This window comes from Crinia signifera, unplaced genomic scaffold, assembly GCF_055691185.1.
Source record: "Crinia signifera unplaced genomic scaffold, ASM5569118v1 HAP2_SCAFFOLD_571, whole genome shotgun sequence".
NCBI classification, from domain to species: domain Eukaryota; kingdom Metazoa; phylum Chordata; class Amphibia; order Anura; family Myobatrachidae; genus Crinia; species Crinia signifera.
The window spans coordinates 1-17,944 of record NW_028142464.1 but is presented as its reverse complement, the minus strand read 5'-3'; the positions used below and the strand labels follow the sequence as shown (position 1 = coordinate 17,944).

The 17,944-nt window shown below is 49.4% G+C and overlaps 1 long non-coding RNA gene across 3 annotated transcripts in view; it reads left to right on the top strand.

Annotated features, from left to right (window-relative positions):
* LOC146055756 (uncharacterized) overlaps positions 1 to 15,554 on the top strand; it is a 59,914-nt gene extending 44,360 nt beyond the window's left edge. For 2 of the 3 annotated variants that reach the window (XR_014468906.1, XR_014468908.1), the window contains 3 exons: positions 13,681 to 13,904; positions 14,397 to 14,519; positions 15,468 to 15,554. This is a non-coding gene — a long non-coding RNA (uncharacterized LOC146055756). Of the gene's footprint in view, positions 1 to 10,192; positions 10,265 to 13,680; positions 13,905 to 14,396; positions 14,520 to 15,467 lie in introns of those variants that run through there. The other variant, XR_014468907.1, reaches the window with a different exon arrangement.
* Positions 15,555 to 17,944: the final 2,390 nt, after the last annotated feature.

Here is a 17,944-nt window from a genome sequence, read left to right as displayed (position 1 = left end):
CCACGCCACAGCCCACCCCTGCCTCTATCCATAGTTTCCTCAAGAACCTACACCTACCCTCTCTGACCCAGGACCAACTAGATCTCTTAAACGCCCCCTGGTCCCAATTAGAGGTCCAGTCGGTTATAAAGTCACTCCCGCGTAATAAAGCCCCTGGGCCAGATGGGTTCATTACAGAGTTTTATAAAACCTTTAGCGACTTGCTCTCCCCTTACCTCACTGACCTGTTCAACGAACTCTCCTCGCTCGGTCGCGCCCCCCCAGAACTGTTAGAAGCCAGAATTATTACCATTCCGAAGTCCGGTAAGAACCCTGCCTTGTGCCAAAACTATCGCCCTATAGCCCTCCTGAACAGTGATATCAAGATCTTCGCCAAACTAATGGCTTCCCGAATCAATCTCTATTTACCCTTGCTGATACACCCGGACCAGACAGGGTTTGTTCCGGGACGTCAGGCCCCGGACAACACACGGAGAGTCTTTAACTTAATAGACTCCCTGTCAGCTAAGCAAGATCTCCTTCTCGTCTCACTCGATGCCGAAAAGGCATTTGATCGCCTTAACTGGCAATATATGCGGGAAGTTCTGTCCCGTTTCGGCTTCAGGGACCTCATACTATCATCAATCATGTCACTATATAGCTCCCCCTCGGCCCGAGTGTTCAGCAATGGCTTTCTTTCCTCCCCTTTTAACATCACCAATGGCACAAGGCAGGGCTGCCCGCTTTCACCCCTAATATTTGTCCTCTCCATTGAACCATTAGCCACGGCCATCCGCAAAAACCCTAATATTCCTGGTCTCCAGGTGGGCCCCAACAAGCATAAACTAAGCCTCTTCGCGGATGACGTGTTACTATTCGTGACAGACCCCATCCATACGCTCCCACACGTCCACGAGATACTAACCGCATACAGTGCCGCATCTTACTATAAACTCAATACATCCAAGACTGATGCATTGCCGATCAACCTTACAGACCATCTCCCCCTACTGAAAACCACTTACACCTACAACTGGCAAACTACCTCCATAAAGTACTTAGGTATCCACATCCCCCCTAACATGGCGTCAGTATTTGATGTTAACCTCTCCCCCCTCCTAGCTTCCCTTACATCATTATCCAGATCTTGGTTGGCCTACGAAATCTCATGGATGGGTAGGATGGCAGCATTTAAAATGTCGCTCCTGCCCAAACTAATGTACCTGTTCCGCACTATCCCCTATGTTTTCCCTAAAAAATCCCTACAACAGGCCACCTCTATTCTGACAAAATATATTTGGGCATCCAAACCCCCCGCTATGGCCCGCTCCAAAATGACAATCCCAAGAGCTTATGGAGGTCTCGATCTCCCAGACCTATCCCAATATCAGGTAGCCTGCCTACTTGCCCCATCCAAACACTATTTTGAAAGCCCTACCCATAGGGCCTGGGTAGACATTGAACAATGTCACTCCCCCGATATCCCTCTTAACGACCTCCTTAAGATCCCAAAACACATCAGGCCCTCACTACCTTCCCTTCTTCCAACAACGACCGCTACCTTATATGCATGGGACCAACTACTGTCCGTTTTGCGCGCCTCTACCTCCCTTATCACTACCCTCCCTATCACCACCGTGGCGAGACTAATCCCCAACCTTAACCTCACCCTTTGGAAACAAAGTGGGATCGCAGCTCTGGGAGATATAGTCGACGCCAACTCAATCCGACCTTTCCCCTACCTCCAAGAAACATACTCCCTCCCCCCCCACGAGTACCTCCACTATCTCCAGGTGGCACACTGGTGGAACTTCCACTTCTCCAACCGCCCCACTATAGATCCCCGCCACCAGACGATCCTCTCCCGACCCTCCCAGACACTCTCCAGAGGGGATATCTCCTTCTGGTACGACTCACTCATAACCCCCGCGGAGTTCACTAAATCTCCTGCCCATAAAAAATGGGAAACTGATTTGGGCATCCAGCTCTCCGGACCTCAATGGCGTAAGATATTCCTATCCTCTTACACAATGTCCCGCTGTCTTAATCACTCGGAGATGCACATCAAATTGATAAATCGCCTCTACCTTACCCCAGATCGCCTCCACACCTTTTGGCCAACGTGCTCCAATATGTGCTGGCGACAATGCGGGAATATAGGTACCATTTACCATATTTTTTGGTCTTGCCACAAGCTCAGAGCATATTGGGGAGAAGTTTTTGAACTCATCTCGGAAGTGATCCAACTAACCCTTGCCCCTGACTCACTCCTAGCTTTATTCCATGTATACCCACAGGATCTCCCGATTGGGACAACATATGTCCTCGGACACATCCTCATAGCGGCAAGAGCAAACCTAGCTCAACAATGGAAGCAGCCCTCCCCCCCCCCCCTCTTCTCCAGGTTATACTAAAAACAAACCACCATTTCCTCATGGAAACCGGTTTCCAGCCCCACTCCCTTAATCCCACCTCGCCACACTCTAAATGGGCTCCCTGGCACTCATATATGTCTGCAAGAGAGGGTACTAGAGTCCCCTCCTCAGCCACGTCTGGACAAACAACCATGTTTAGCCTGAATGAGACCCCAGAGTCTGACCCAGACCCCCCCTCACCCCACACCCCGGTCTAACTGATGCTCTCCTACCTTAGACTAACCCTATAACTGAATTGTATCTGTATGCCTGTGTTCAGTTCGCTCTGCGTAGCGTTCTAATATGTCTGTTATGGTCATGTACAAAACTCTGTAGGCAAATTATAACTGTCTTATATTGTTCTCACCCACGATTGCAGTCCCCCCCCCCCCCCCAATGTTTCCCCCCTTTTTTCATTTCTGTACCCCATATATAAATTTGTGTCAATAAAAATTTGTTGATGGAAAAAAAAAAAGGGTATACGTATAAAAAGATAACTGCGTGCGGCCCCTAATTGGAGCCGTACTGGGCAAAAGTCAAAGTGCATATGCTGGGTGAGGTGCAAACCCTATGGCGTGAGTGGTTTAAATGCAGGGAGAAATACTGAGTCCCTGCTGGGTATCTATAATAAGCAAAAACAGCCCTGTGTGGGGTGATGCAGCCAGCATCACTGTATGCGCATAGCACCAGAAGCCAGAAATTGCAACAACAGAATGCCAGCATCTTGTATATTATATGTTATCCTGGTGTGTCACCTGGACACCGATAAGGCTGGGGGACTGGTGTCACACAGTGGGATGACAAGTACCTTTAACAAGGGGGAGAGAAAAGGAAGAAGGAAGACATGATTGTGTGTTAGTGGACCAAAATGGTTACAAAAAATGATGTAGGCCAAGTGTGTCATTAAGGCCTTTAGGGTGTAGTGTGTCCATTTTGTAAATCCACTTGGACTCAAGCTGCAGAAGCTGTTTGGAACGGTTGCCACCCCGTATGTGTGCCGGCACGTGGTCTATGATCTTATATTTGATCATTGCCATGTTATGTTTGGCCTTGGCGAAATTCCTGGTCACTGGTTGCTCCCCTGAGCCAGAATGAAGGGCTGCCCGTATGGCACAATCGGTCTTGCCGATGTAATGTATTCCACATGGACAATAAATGATGTAGATAACAAATTTAGTCGTGCACGTGAGGGGCCATCTGATTTAATTTTTTTTTACCCGTATAGAGATGTGCAACTTCGGTGCAGGCTGTCATGAAGCTGCATGTTGTGCAGCCTAGGCACCGGTAACAGCCCATTCTGGTGGGTCTGATTTGTCTAGAAGGGGTGTCAAAATTTGTAATCTCGGTCTTGACCAATAGGTCCTTCAAGTTTGGGCTGCGCTTGTAGCTCGGCATCAGCTTGGTGTCTTTGAACACCGGTAGCTCGGGATCCGAACGCACAATTTCCCACCAGTTTTTTACTCTGCTGGTGGTTTCTCGGCTGGCAGAGCTAAAGTCATTAACCCATGGAATACATGGCTTTATGACTTTAGGTGTTGCACCTGTGATAAGAGTGGTGCGCTCACACGCCAGAGCCCTTGCCTTGGTTTTAGGTAGGCCCTGTCTGGGGTAGCCTCTGTCCTCGAACTTCTGCTGCATGATGTCCAGTTGGTGATGGGTTTCAGAGTCGGTATCAGTGATCCTGCATACTCTCAAAAACTGAGTATGGGAGACTCTCCACCGTGTTGCGTGGGTGCGAGCTGTTGTGTCTAAGTATAGTATTGCGATCTGTCGGTTTGACATACAAAGAAGTGTGTGTAAATCCCAAAAATACAAATGTGTAAAAAATAGGCGTATTTCTGCCTACGAATACACCTATTTTTTACGAATCCATTTTGGTACATTTCCCCCGATGTATACATAGTATATATATACACGCTATACTGCTGTTCTGTTCTCAAAGACAACATGAAGCATATATATCACTTGTGGAGCCGATATTTATGGTACAACACGCCCCTGTAATTCTCACATTCATAGAGATCCCACAGCACATCTCCCCCATGTGTTAGAGCCTGACATCTCCGATTTACAAACATGATCATTAGCGATCAGTTTGACCATGTTATTATTGTATACAGAGATCCATATGTAACACACCCGTCCGGATCCCTGTGTTAACACCATACAATTGTCACGCTAGATGCGGTGACATCTTCTTCACATCACTTCTTAAACATTGCTCGGGCAGTAGTCCCGTGGCATCTGAAATTTACACTTCAAACTTGCACCATTTTTTAACATTGTTTTACTGTTTTAATGTAGGTTATTTATGTGCCATTTATGTGTTGTTATAGGCAGAAGCCAAACCCGGATCCTGGAGCGGAGGTTGTCATACAGAAGTGGGCGATACGGTGGGGTCACCATAGCAACCCATCTACAACAGAGGGGAGCGTGATGATGCAGTGAGGCTCCGCCCACTGACATCCGCCCGCACCGGAAGCCGCACTGGACGCAACCGGGACGCTCCACGTACGGGAATGGTGAGTATGCACATGCTGTATGTATTTAAATGTTTGCTGTGTCACCCGCACGCGTTGTACACCTTGACAAAGGGGTATCCAGTCCCCGAAACGTCGGTCACCTCCAATAAACACATTGTTAAGCCCACGGAGTGCCGCTGCCTGCTTGGATAATTCCTTAGATAGATAGATACCAGAAAGAACCCCCACTGGGGGAATAAACAGCACTCACCAGTCTGTAGTTCAATGGAGGTACAACCAGGAGGTAATCCAAAGTTTATTTTCTGCAAGAGAGATCTTCTGACGTTTCGGTCCCCGCTGGTACCTTTATCAAGGCAGCCACTGTGTCAAATAGTCGCAACTTAAATCTGTGTGGGAAGGGGGATATATAGCCTTTGAGTATAAAGAAACATAAAAATATATGATACAGCCAGTACAGGATATGGCGGGTGAGCCAGTGACAGGGACTATAGAGAGGTAGGGCAGGGGGATCAGAGGCGGTCCTGCAGCGATGCATAACCCACAACAGAGAGAGCCGGCACCGGGAAGGGTGATCCCTGGAGAGGACAAGGGCCTGTGCAGTGCTGTGAGCTGCTGACCTGTAAGGAGCGGAGGCTGCGCAGCTGTGAGACCAGGAATGGCGCCAGGAGAGCCAGGCTCCTCCAAGTCCCCTACTGCTGCCACCTGCCAGAGGGAAGGGAACCGCGCTGCCCCCACTAGCTGCCAACCACAGGAGGAGCCCCAAACCCGGAGAGAACAGAATGATGTGTGCTGCCGAGGTGTCCTACATAGTGCCTGCCTGTGGAGGAGCCGAGAGGGTGAAGACTAGAACCTCATGGAAGAAGGTGCTGAGGGGGTAAATTACCTGGGAGCACACCCAGCTGGAGGATTCTCCTGAAGTTGCTCCGAAGAAGATAGAGGACGCAGCAAGTGGAGACCAAGGTGCGCAGGCACCGCGGAGGACACCCGCTCTCGAGGAACCAGGACTGGAGGACATGCAAAGGACCCCTAGCTGGAGACCTGTAGAAGCCCCCTCAGTGGTGCGGAGCTGCCCCTAGAGATGCCTGCCCGAAAGTAAGTTAAGAACACAATGTAACATCAAGGACAGGAGCTGCTCAGAGGACAGGTGACAGCCCAGCGGAGGAGAGGATAGAGGAGGATCCCCAGCCTGATAGGAGCCGGGGGTGGAAGCAGAGGCCGACCCAGAACAGTACAACAGGCGGAGCAGAGGACGACCCAGCACCTCCTGCTGCAGGAGCCGAGGACACGGGACACAAGGCAGACGTCAGGCTCATGGCAGATGCTGTGCGGCTGTGGTACAGGTATATGTGCGCTGTTGTGTGTTTATGCTGGGCGTTATGGGTAATAGAGGAGGTTTCTTTTTTAGGATGTCGGTATGTGGTAGACTCGCTATGTATAGGATGTGTAGTATGCTAGGGTTTGTGGTTATAGTGGATGTATTTGTGTATGCAGGGCACCATTTGCGGATGTACTAAAAGGATGATCACAAAAAGGGATGATCGGGATGATTGCCTGCAGTTCCTATTCGCACCACTAGATGTCACAATTTTTTTTACTTCAACTGAGAATTTGTATGTTGGACACTGGTTGTGTATCCTGGACAGTCGGTAGAATAGGTAATCAGCGCTCAGTATCATTCTGTGGAGTTTTCGTAGCTTCTTAAAAGAAGCTGTAAGCGCTGCACAGGGAGGCCAGGCAGCGTCTCCCCTGTGCACAGTGAGCTGACAGGACGCGCTTCTGTCAGCTCCTGCTGTGCTAGCAGTGTGAGGATTCACTAATGAGAATCCTCACACTGTGCCTACCTAGCTAGTGTAAAAGTTAATAAAATAATAAAAACCCTAACTAACTCTACTCCTTCGGCTGCTCCGGCAGCCCTTTAGAATAGCACCCACTCCAGTGGGCACCTAACACGAACTGAGGAGTCTGGGATGCAGTAGGGGAGGAGCCTACCCTCCAAAAGCTTTAGGATAGGTGCCTGGCTCCTGCGGACCCTCCTACATCCCAATGTGAAGCTGTGTCACCAGGACCATTGAAAGAGAAAAGTATGTGCTGCACATACTTTTTGTACTTGCTTTTCATCGCATTGTATGCACAACGCATGTACAAGGATGAATGCGATGCGTGCTATTTAAGCTCAAAATGCACGCCCGCATCGAGACGTGTATGGGCACCTTAAGTCAGAGAGAACCTGAGAATTCTGACTGGGAAGTGCAATTAACAGGTCAGATGTGGACTGCTGCTTTGAAGTTGGATATCTCCATTTCCCCAGGGCCGATTTTAAAAATTCTGGTATCCCTGGAAAAAGGGGATCCTCAGCTATCAGAGTATGGCCCTTATACACCTGGGGCCCCAGAGCAAGTGCCCATTAAGCCCATACGAAAAGACCGCCCTGGTCCCGGTTCGCTGACGTCATCCGGGGGCGATTATGCTGTGTACACACGGGGGCGATAGGGGCTGAAATAGCTGGGAATATGGTTGCTGAGCGACCATATTGCCAGTGATTGGAGTGTGCACCAGCGATAAATCGCCGGGTGCGCGCTCCCGTTTTCACAAAACGGGACACTGGGCAATATGATTGCTGATATGATTGCTAGCAATATATTGCCAGCGATCATATTGCCCCGTGTGTACGCACCTTTATTCCTAACAATTTTGCTGCACCCGTCATCTTGAAACGTGCACATGTCCCTTTGTTGATGAATTTACAAGGCTGCCTAATTAGAGCAATAATTGATATTTGCGTGGAGATTAATAACAGTATTACAGACACACATGCTATGACCGATAACACACACGTAACAGACTTATTTTAATTTTTTTTCTAATGCACTTTATTTCACATTTATCACTTTTCACTTATGTTTTTAATATTTCGCTGTCCTTAATAAATGATTCAATAAACATCATGTTTTAGCCAATTCTCTGTTTCTTGGGTCACTTTATTAATGTACCTATAACATTAATCAGAACATTAATATATGCTAACCTAGATTGCCCCTTGTAGGAATACTTTATCTTTCTTTGCTTCCAAGTCTAATACATATTCCTGGGTGCGCCTCCCCCATTACCAATTGATACTTAATATAGTAATGCAGGGGTGAGATAGCTATACCAATTACAGGCCGTTCGGATTGATAGCCTCTATCTATTAACCTGTATCAGCGATATCAGATGGTCGACAGTCATCAGGTCGACATACTGCAAAGTCGACATGGGTCTAGGTCGACAGGTCATTAGGTCAACATGGTCTAGGTCGACTGGGTTTTTCACTGGATTTTTGGGGGTTTTTTTGAGCCGACATGTGCCGACAGGCGGAATTTCATGCCCTACCATCCACTAGGGCAGGCGTTCCCAACCACGGTCCTCAAGGCACACCAACAGTGCAGGTTTTAGTGATATCCAGGCTTCAGCACGGATGGATTAATCCAAATCACAGGTACTAATTAAGACACCTGTGCTCAAGCCTGGATATCATTAAAACCTGTACTGTTGGTGTGCCTTGAGGACCGTGGTTGGGAACGCCTGCACTAGGGTGTGGTGGGAGAATAACATAGAGTACCAAGCACAGCCAGACATGCGAGGGGATGCGGTGCACTTAATCCTGTGTCCATGTTGACTGTGTCGGCATTCGGGTAAAAAAAAAAGTACAAAACCCTATGTTGAGCTAGACCATTTTGACCTAATGCTTTTTTGGACCAAATGACCTGTTGACCTTGACCCATGTCGACCTTGCAGTATGTTGACCTAATGACTGTCGACAATCTTTAGGTCGACCATATGATCCTTACCTGTTTCAGCAAGGGGTGTGAGGCCAATTTCTCTCTTTCTCTCCAGGGAATGGAGAAATATCTGTGTTTAGAGCCAGACTAGAATCACGTCTGCCCGCAGACAATAGATCGGGTATCATTTTTTTATTTTTTTTTATGTATGTTTGACAAAGGCCATACACTTCACTGGAGGCGAAGATCCGCAGACGAAGGCCAGAGCATACAGCTAATTGCTGCCGATCCTACTATTAAAAAAGAAAAAGGAATGTATTGTATACACAGAACATCGAACATGCCTTCCAACTTTTACCAATAGATCAGTGGGACCTGCATGCAGCTGGCCCTGGAAAGGGGCGGGGCTATGTGCAACGGGGGCGGGACCGGGCATCGAGGCCCCGGGTTTTCCATCCTCTTTGCCAGCGTACCCAGCCCCGTCTCTCCTTGCTGCGCACGGCACCTATCCAGCAATCACCGGCTGCTCCACAAAGCAGAGCAGCCATGATCACCTCCCCTCAAGGGACATCAGGGCAGGCTCCAAATAGCGGGACCATACCACTGTAATCAGGACAGTTGGGAGGAATGCTATAAATACATTATCATGTAGCGCCTATTATTCCTGTTGTCCGACTCTACCTGTATGACTACATGTGAAGGAAAACACAGAGGCTGCTTCTTTTGCCCAACGTTTGGGAATTTATGATATTTTAGTTTTCGGAACTTGTCTCCTGTCCTACATAACAGTTTATAGACGCTGTGACCAGGGGTGAGGGTCATTAAGTCGACAGTAATTAGATCTTTTGGTCGGCAGTGAAAAGGTCTACATATGAAAAAGATCGACCTGGTTTAAATTGACGCTGAAAACGGTCAACACAATCCAAAAGGCTGCATGAAAAAGGTCAACACAGGAATAGGTCGACATGAGTTATTAAAGAAAATTGTGTATGTGGAAATCTGCTGACACGGGCACTGTATAAGTGTACAGCGACACGGACACACAGCTCCAATTTCTATTCACTTTTTTCTTAATGCACTTTTTTAATTTTAACCTATTTTGCTGTTTTGTGCCAATGAATAAACTGTATATTTAGAACAATTGGTCTGTACACAGACTCCGTCCAGCCCCCACTTAAAGTTATTCCTCCTGGTTATATATGGTGGCTAATTATTAATATTATGTAGTTTGAGCAGAAAATATTGTGGTATCAGTGGATGAGTCAAAAACTCAGGCTGCTCCCGGATCCGAAGGCGCTACACCCCACGCCCCTGAAACAGCAGACACTGGAGGAGGATTCGAACCCGTGGTGGCTCAGCCTGAGTGGCTGTCCCAGACGCTGAACTAACGGTACACGCCACTGTACCAGCCACTCATACACGGACTGTTCGTGTATCTCGTAGCTACAATGCAGTGACGTCATTCACGCTGTGCCGCACCATCGCCACCTATTGGCAGCTGCTGGAACTACACCTGGCACATAATGCATCGTCATCACTGCTGCTTCCCCTACATGAGCACTCTGCCGGCTGTTCTGATGGAGGCAGTCACTGACTGGGACGCCATGTTCCTGCGTAGAAGAAGCGGCTGGTAAGTGCACATGTGCAGAACACCCCCTGAGCATTGAGCAACCTGTGGGTGAGAACTGGAGCTCAGTCTGTATGTTGGTCATGTATGTGACTCCCACAGGGCTGCTGCATGGTGCTCCTGGGGATATCTATGTGTATGGGCATACCAGTGTATCCTCAGCAGCGCTACTCTATGGCTCAGGTTGTAATATCTCAGCCCCAGTGCTGTCTGCATTATTATACACTGTAAATTATCTATCTGCTTTCCCAAAGTGTGACACAGGTGTATATAGACCAGATTATAATCTATGGGAAGCCTCTGTGTGTATACCATATGTTCTCTCTCTGCTGCAGTAGCTATGCGCGCTTTGCTATGTTCTATGATAATAAACACATGTGAGTGTAATGGTAAATATGTGCCCGGCATGCCAATGTGGTGAGATACAGGTGAGCCAAACCGTACAGGCTAGCAAACTGCACGTAGCCATTAGTGCAGATGTAGGATAACTGGGCATACTGTATATAGGCTGGGATCACTGCTGCGTTCAGGTGACACCAAGTACATGTCATCCGCCGGGATTGCTTGCTGGATGGTTATACAGGGATTATTGTCACATTAGTTATACTGTAGTCTAAAGTGTATACTGTATTATCTACCATCCTAATGGGGCATACACACAGGGGGCGGGATGTACTAAAAGGAAAATGTGATAAAACGGGGGTTTTACCGCATTTTCCTTTGTACCATTACCCGTCCGCCCCATCTCCGCCTGGCAGGGTATCTCCACCTCTGGGTGGCGATACCCTATAGATGCCTATGGGCTTCTATCGCCGCCCGCCGTCCTTGCGACCCATCCTCCATCGATCTACTCCTCCCTCAGCAGGTGTCACAGCCGGGAGGAGGAGAGGCAGGGGGACACTGACAGCCGCCAGGATGTGACGGAGACCCCCGCACACCACATTACAGGTATCGCGGGGGTCTCCGTCACCGCAACCCAATGCTAGCCGCATATGTTAGTACATATGCGGTAGCATCGCGGCGGCTGGTGATTTACATTAATACATCCCGCCCAGGGGGATATGAGGCTTATTTCTAAGTGATCTGACTAGATCGCTTAGAAATGAAAAAAGGATCACTCCATGTGTATACCCTCTGGTGATGACGATTGCGCGGTCCCGCGCGTCGCTGTTGCTTGACTAGATTTACACTGCATCCAGTTATAAATCTAGTCATCGCCAATGTTCTCACACCAGAGAACACTGGCCCTGACAGATTGTTCAGCACACAATGCTGAGCCATCTGTGCTTAACTGCAAACTTAGCACAGAGGCTCACTTGCACTGTGTGTGCACAGCTTTAGGGATGGACGTCTTTGCAATTGATGACAATAGTGCAACTGCCCATTGATTGTGGCACACTATGCAATGGATGACCATCAATGTTTTTACCTATTGATGGTGATCCATTTTCTTTGACTGATTGGATTGTGGGCCAATCAAAACATGTAGGCGGTGCTTCATGAGTGTTGGGGCAGAGCTATGCTGTGTGGGGCTGAAAGACAGATGAAAATGTGATGAAAGACAGTGTGGGGCTGGTGCGATGGTGACAGTGTGGGGCTGTTGCAATGGGGATACTACAGTGCGGGCTGGAGCAATGGGGAGACTACAGTGTGGAGCAGGTGCAATGGGGAGACTACAGTGTGGGGCTGGTGTGATGGGAGACTACAGTGTGGGGCTGGTGCGATGGGGACAGTGTGGGGCTGCTGCGATGGGGGACAGTGTGGGGTAGGTGCAATGGGGTTAGGGTTTTTTTCCTTGAAATGCCGCCTGCCACCGCTGGGAATAAAGAATAATCCGCGTGGCATTATGTGAATTTTGGCTCAATCCGCGTGGCATTATGTGAATTTTGGCTCAATACGTTTGGCATAATGTGTAAGGGGCAAGTATAATGGGGTCTATTATTTTGTTGCAGAATGTGTAGAAGTGGTATATGGTGTGGAACACGGTACTTGTGGAGTATCACGGCTCCCACGACCTGCATCGTATGCAGATCGTATGCTAAAAATCGCATCGCATAGCATGTGGCATACGATGGCATGCGATGCGATGTTTTACCGATTTTTGACTATTTTAGCTCAAAAATCGTATGCCATCGCATAACATCGTATGCCATATGTAGTGGCATACGATGTCATACGATGCGATACGATGTTTTTCCGATTTTAGAGCAAAAATGGTCAAAAATCGGTAAAACATCGGATAACATCGTATGCCATATGTAGTGGCATACGATGTCATACGATGCGATACGATGTTTTTTCCGATTTTTGAGCAAAAATGGTGAAAAATCGGTAAAACATCGGATAACATCGTATGCCATATGTAGTGGCATACGATGTCATATGATGCGATACGATGTTTTACCGATTTTTGAGCAAAAATGGTGAAAAATCGGTAAAACATCGCATGGCATCGTATGCCATCGATGCGATACGATGTTTTACCGATTTTTTTTTAGCCATTTTAGCTCAAAAATCGTATGCGATCGCATCGGATGCCATACAATGGCATCCGATGCGATGGCACCCGATTTTGCACTGAAATGCATCAGAATGCATTGAAATGTGTATTAAAGTAGTGAAATGCCCCCAAATGCCATTTTCATAGTGCACCACCCCCACTATCAACGTCAACCCGAAATGTGGCGAGCGCAGCGAGCCCGCGAGGGGCGGCGGTACGCGTCCTACGACCTTTTTCATACCCCCACTATCCACGTCGGCGTGGAGTTGAGAATAGAATAGTGTGGCGAGCGCAGCGAGCCACCGAGCCCGAAGCGCAGCGAGCCCCGCGTGGGGACGCGGATACCTTCACAGCTATACGCGTCTTCTCGCGGGCTTTACAGGTATCCGCGTCCCCTCGCGGGGCTCGCTGCGCTCGCCACGCTTCGGGCTCGGTAAAACATCGTATGACATCGTATGCCACTACATATGGCATACGATGCCATGCGATGGCATACGATTTTTGAGCAAAAATGCTCAAAAATCGGTAAAACATCGCATCGCATCGTATGACATCGTATGCCACTACATATGGCATACGATGCCATACGATGGGAGCCGTGATACTCCACAAGTACCTGGAACACTACACAAGGCCAATTTTGAGTGTCCACACCCTCTTTTCCTGAGCGCTCGCGCACAAATGTGTTGACACTATTGACACCAAGGTGGGCCTGTGTACTTTAAATGCCAGGACCTATTTTTAATCCCCTTCCCGCCCTTTATCTGCTCTCTGAGCGTGCACACTGGCACCATCTCTTTGCAAGTTTTTGAACAGGATTCTCCTAAACTCACTATGCCGCTATTTTTACATACTGTTGTAGACCAGCATTTTTTTTTTTTTAAATATGGATGTTTTCCTCCTCTTCCCTCCCCTTCAGGATGCTACTAAAACCTTGCTGCCACTGAGGACCCCCAGGACGTTGCTCAGGACACCGCCCATCATAGACGGGAAGGATACAGGCGGGGAGACAGCTGCCCCAACTCCGCCCCCAGGGCGCTGCGGCAGAGAACACAGCCCAACGCTGCTAGGAACGACGCTGAGGAGGAGAGAGGTGCCCTATCCGACAGATGCTGCAGTACCCCCACCTGCGACCGATTCTATGTGAGTGCACTCTTCGGTCACGACTGGCGAAGAGTATGTCTTGGGGGGGGGGGGAGCGAGGGAGGGGAGAGGAGGTGCAAGATTAATCTGCTTTGGGCTAAGGGAAGAGGTGTGGCATGATGCTAGGTGGTGGGTTGTGATTACATGTAATGGGCATTAAGGGGTTTAGCAGTGGTGTCAAACTCATGGCCCTCCAGCTGTTGTGGAACTACACTTCCCAGCATGCCCTTCCACAGATTTTAGCGATCCATTATATAAAATCTGTGGCAGGGCATGTAGGGATGTGTACTTCCACAACAGCTGTAGGGCCGTGACTTTGACACCACTGGGTTAAGGGATACTTTTTAAATATGTTATAGGTACACGGTAACATCATAATGTCCCCCCTTCTGTTATTTTGTTTGTTTAAAATAAAATTGATGGCGCCATCTGTGTGTGTGTATACGTATATGTGTGTATATATTCGATCCCTTACCACCGTGGCAAGCGCAGAGGGGAAGGGGGAGCTTCCAGATCACAGGACAGTGGACGCGTACTTCCGGGAGCTGCGCCGCCTGGACCACAGGAGGAGACTGGTCAGCCCTGCAGCGCTGCCCTGGTGTGGACCGTCTGGTGGTGAGTACAGTCAGACTGCTGCATGATGTCGCCTGCTACCCCCGCTGCCACCATGTCCTGACTGCCTCTCCTTCCTCCACCCTCCCACGCTGCTGCCTCGGCCTCCCGTTTACTGCTGCACCAGCCGCCCTCCTCCATTTCTACATACAGTATAAGGGTGACATTTTGATGGCTTACAATTTAAGGGGCTGTTGTGATGAAAGACAGTGTGGGGCTGGTGCGATGGTGACAGTGTGGGGCTGTTGCAATGGGGAGACTACAGTGCGGGCTGGAGCAATGGGGAGACTACAGTGTGGAGCAGGTGCAATGGGGAGACTACAGTGTGGGGCTGGTGTGATGGGAGACTACAGTGTGGGGCTGGTGTGATGGGAGACTACAGTGTGGGGCTGGTGCGATGGGGACAGTGTGGGGCTGCTGCGATGGGCGACAGTGTGGGGTAGGTGCAATGGGGTTAGGGTTTTTTTCCTTGAAATGCCGCCTGCCACCGCTGGGAATAAAGAATAATCCGCGTGGCATTATGTGAATTTTGGCTCAATCCGCGTGGCATTATGTGAATTTTGGCTCAATACGTTTGGCATAATGTGTAAGGGGCAAGTATAATGGGGTCTATTATTTTGTTGCAGAATGTGTAGAAGTGGTATATGGTGTGGAACACTACACAAGGCCAATTTTGAGTGTCCACACCCTCTTTTCCTGAGCGCTCGCGCACAACTGTGTTGACACTATTGACACCAAGGTGGGCCTGTGTACTTTAAATGCCAGGACCTATTTTTAATCCCCTTCCCGCCCTTTATCTGCTCTTTGAGCGTGCACACTGGCACCATCTCTTTGCAAGTTTTTGAACAGGATTCTCCTAAACTCACTATGCCGCTATTTTTACATACTGTTGTAGACCAGCATTTTTTTTTTTTAAATATGGATGTTTTCCTCCTCTTCCCTCCCCTTCAGGATGCTACTAAAACCTTGCTGCCACTGAGGACCCCCAGGACGTTGCTCAGGACACCGCCCAACATAGACGGGAAGGATACAGGCGGGAGACAGCTGCCCCAACTCCGCCCCCAGGGTGCTGCGGCAGAGAACACAGCCCAACGCTGCTAGGAATGACGCTGAGGAGGAGAGAGGTGCCCTATCCGACAGATGCTGCAGTACCCCCACCTGCGACCGATTCTATGTGAGTGCACTCTTCGGTCACGACTGGCGAAGAGTATGTCTTGGGGGGGGGGGGGAGCGAAGAAGGGGAGAGGAGGTGCAAGATTAATCTGCTTTGGGCTAAGGGAAGAGGTGTGGCATGATGCTAGGTGGTGGGTTGTGATTATATGTAATGGGCATTAAGGGGTTTAGCAGTGGTGTCAAACTCATGGCCCTCCAGCTGTTGTGGAACTACACTTCCCAGCATGCCCTACCACAGATTTTTGCGATCCCATTATATAAAATCTGTGGCAGGGCATGTAGGGGATGTGTACTTCCACAACAGCTGTAGGGCCGTGACTTTGACACCACTGGGTTAAGGGATACTTTTTAAATATGTTATAGGTACACGGTAACATCATAATGTCCTCCCTTCTGTTATTTTGTTTGTTTAAAATAAAATTGATGGCGCCATCTGTGTGTGTGTATACGTATATGTGTGTATATATTCGCTCCCTTACCACCGTGGCAAGCGCAGCGAGCCCGCAAGGGGGGACGATCCACGTCCCCCCCTTGTCGGGATTTTGAACGCCGGGATTCCGGCGTCGTGATTTCATACTGAATCCTCGCTCCCTTACCACCTCCTTCTCTTCCGATTCCTCTCCTCTGCTTCCCTCCTCCTTTCCTATGCTTCCCTCCTCCGCACCCCCTCTCCCCCTCCACTGCTCTTCTGCTCTCCCTTCTAACTCTTCCTCTACTCTGCTCCCCATCCTCCTCTGCCCCCCCTCCTCCTCACCTCCACTCCTCCTCAGCTACTTCTTCTCTGATCCCCCTCCTCTCCTCCACTTCCCCCTCCTCCACAACCCCTATCTTCCTCTCCCCTGCTCTCTCTTTCCCCTCTATCTCTCTCCTGCTCACCAATTTCCCCACACTTCTCTATCTCTCTTTCAGACTGCCGGTGACCTCGTGCTGGGGTGCAGGAAGAGAAGAGAGGGGGGGAGAAAGAGAGAGAGAGAGAGAGGGGGGGAGAGAGGGAGAGAGGGGGAGGGGGAGAGAGAGAGGGGGAGAGAGGGGGAGGGGGAGAGAGAGAGGGGGGAGAGAGAGAGGGAGAGAGAGAGAGAGGGAAGAGGGAGAGAGAGAGTGAGTTGTGGGGAAATTGGTGAGGAGGAGAGAGATAGAGGGGAAAGAGAGAACAGGGGAGAGGAGGGGGATAAGGGAAGAAGGAGCGGAGGAGTGGAAGAGGAGAGGGGGCAAAGGAGCGGAAGAGGAGAGGGAGCAGAATAGAGGAAGCGGAGGAGGAGGGGAAGCAGAGGAGAGGAGGGGGATCAGAGGATGGAGAGTAGATGAGAAGGTGGTGGGGGAGCTGAGGAAAGGAGGAGGAGGAGGAGAGAAGAAGAAGGAAGAGCAGGAGCAGAGGAGGGAAAGTGAAGGAGAGGAGAAGGGGGAGCAGAGGAGAGGGGGTGAGGAGGCAATGGGGAGACTACAGTGTGGGGCTGGTGTGATGGGAGACTACAGTGTGGGGCTGGTGTGATGGGAGACTACAGTGTGGGGCTGGTGTGATGGGAGACTACAGTGTGGGGCTGGTGCGATGGGGGACAGTGTGGGGTAGGTGCAATGGGGTTAGGTTTTTTTTCCTTGAAATGCCGCCTGCCACCGCTGGGAATAAAGAATAATCCGCGTGGCATTATGTGAATTTTGGCTCAATCCGCGTGGCATTATGTGAATTTTGGCTCAATACGTTTGGCATAATGTGTAAGATGCAAGTATAATGGAGTCTATTATTTCGTTGCAGAATGTGTAGAAGTGGTATATGGTGTGGAACACTACACAAGGCCAATTTTGAGTGTCCACACCCTCTTTTCCTGAGCGCTCGCGCACAAATGTGTTGACACTATTGACACCAAGGTGGGCCTGTGTACTTTAAATGCCAGGACCTATTTTTAATCCCCTTCCCGCCCTTTATCTGCTCTCTGAGCGTGCACACTGGCACCATCTCTTTGCAAGTTTTTGAACAGGATTCTCCTAAACTCACTATGCCGCTATTTTTACATACTGTTGTAGACCAGCATTTTTTTTTTTTAAATATGGATGTTTTCCTCCTCTTCCCTCCCCTTCAGGATGCTACTAAAACCTTGCTGCCACTGAGGACCCCCAGGACGTTGCTCAGGACACCGCCCAACATAGACGGGAAGGATACAGGCGGGGAGACAGCTGCCCCAACTCCGCCCCCAGGGCGCTGCGGCAGAGAACACAGCCCAACGCTGCTGGGAACGACGCTGAGGAGGAGAGAGGTGCCA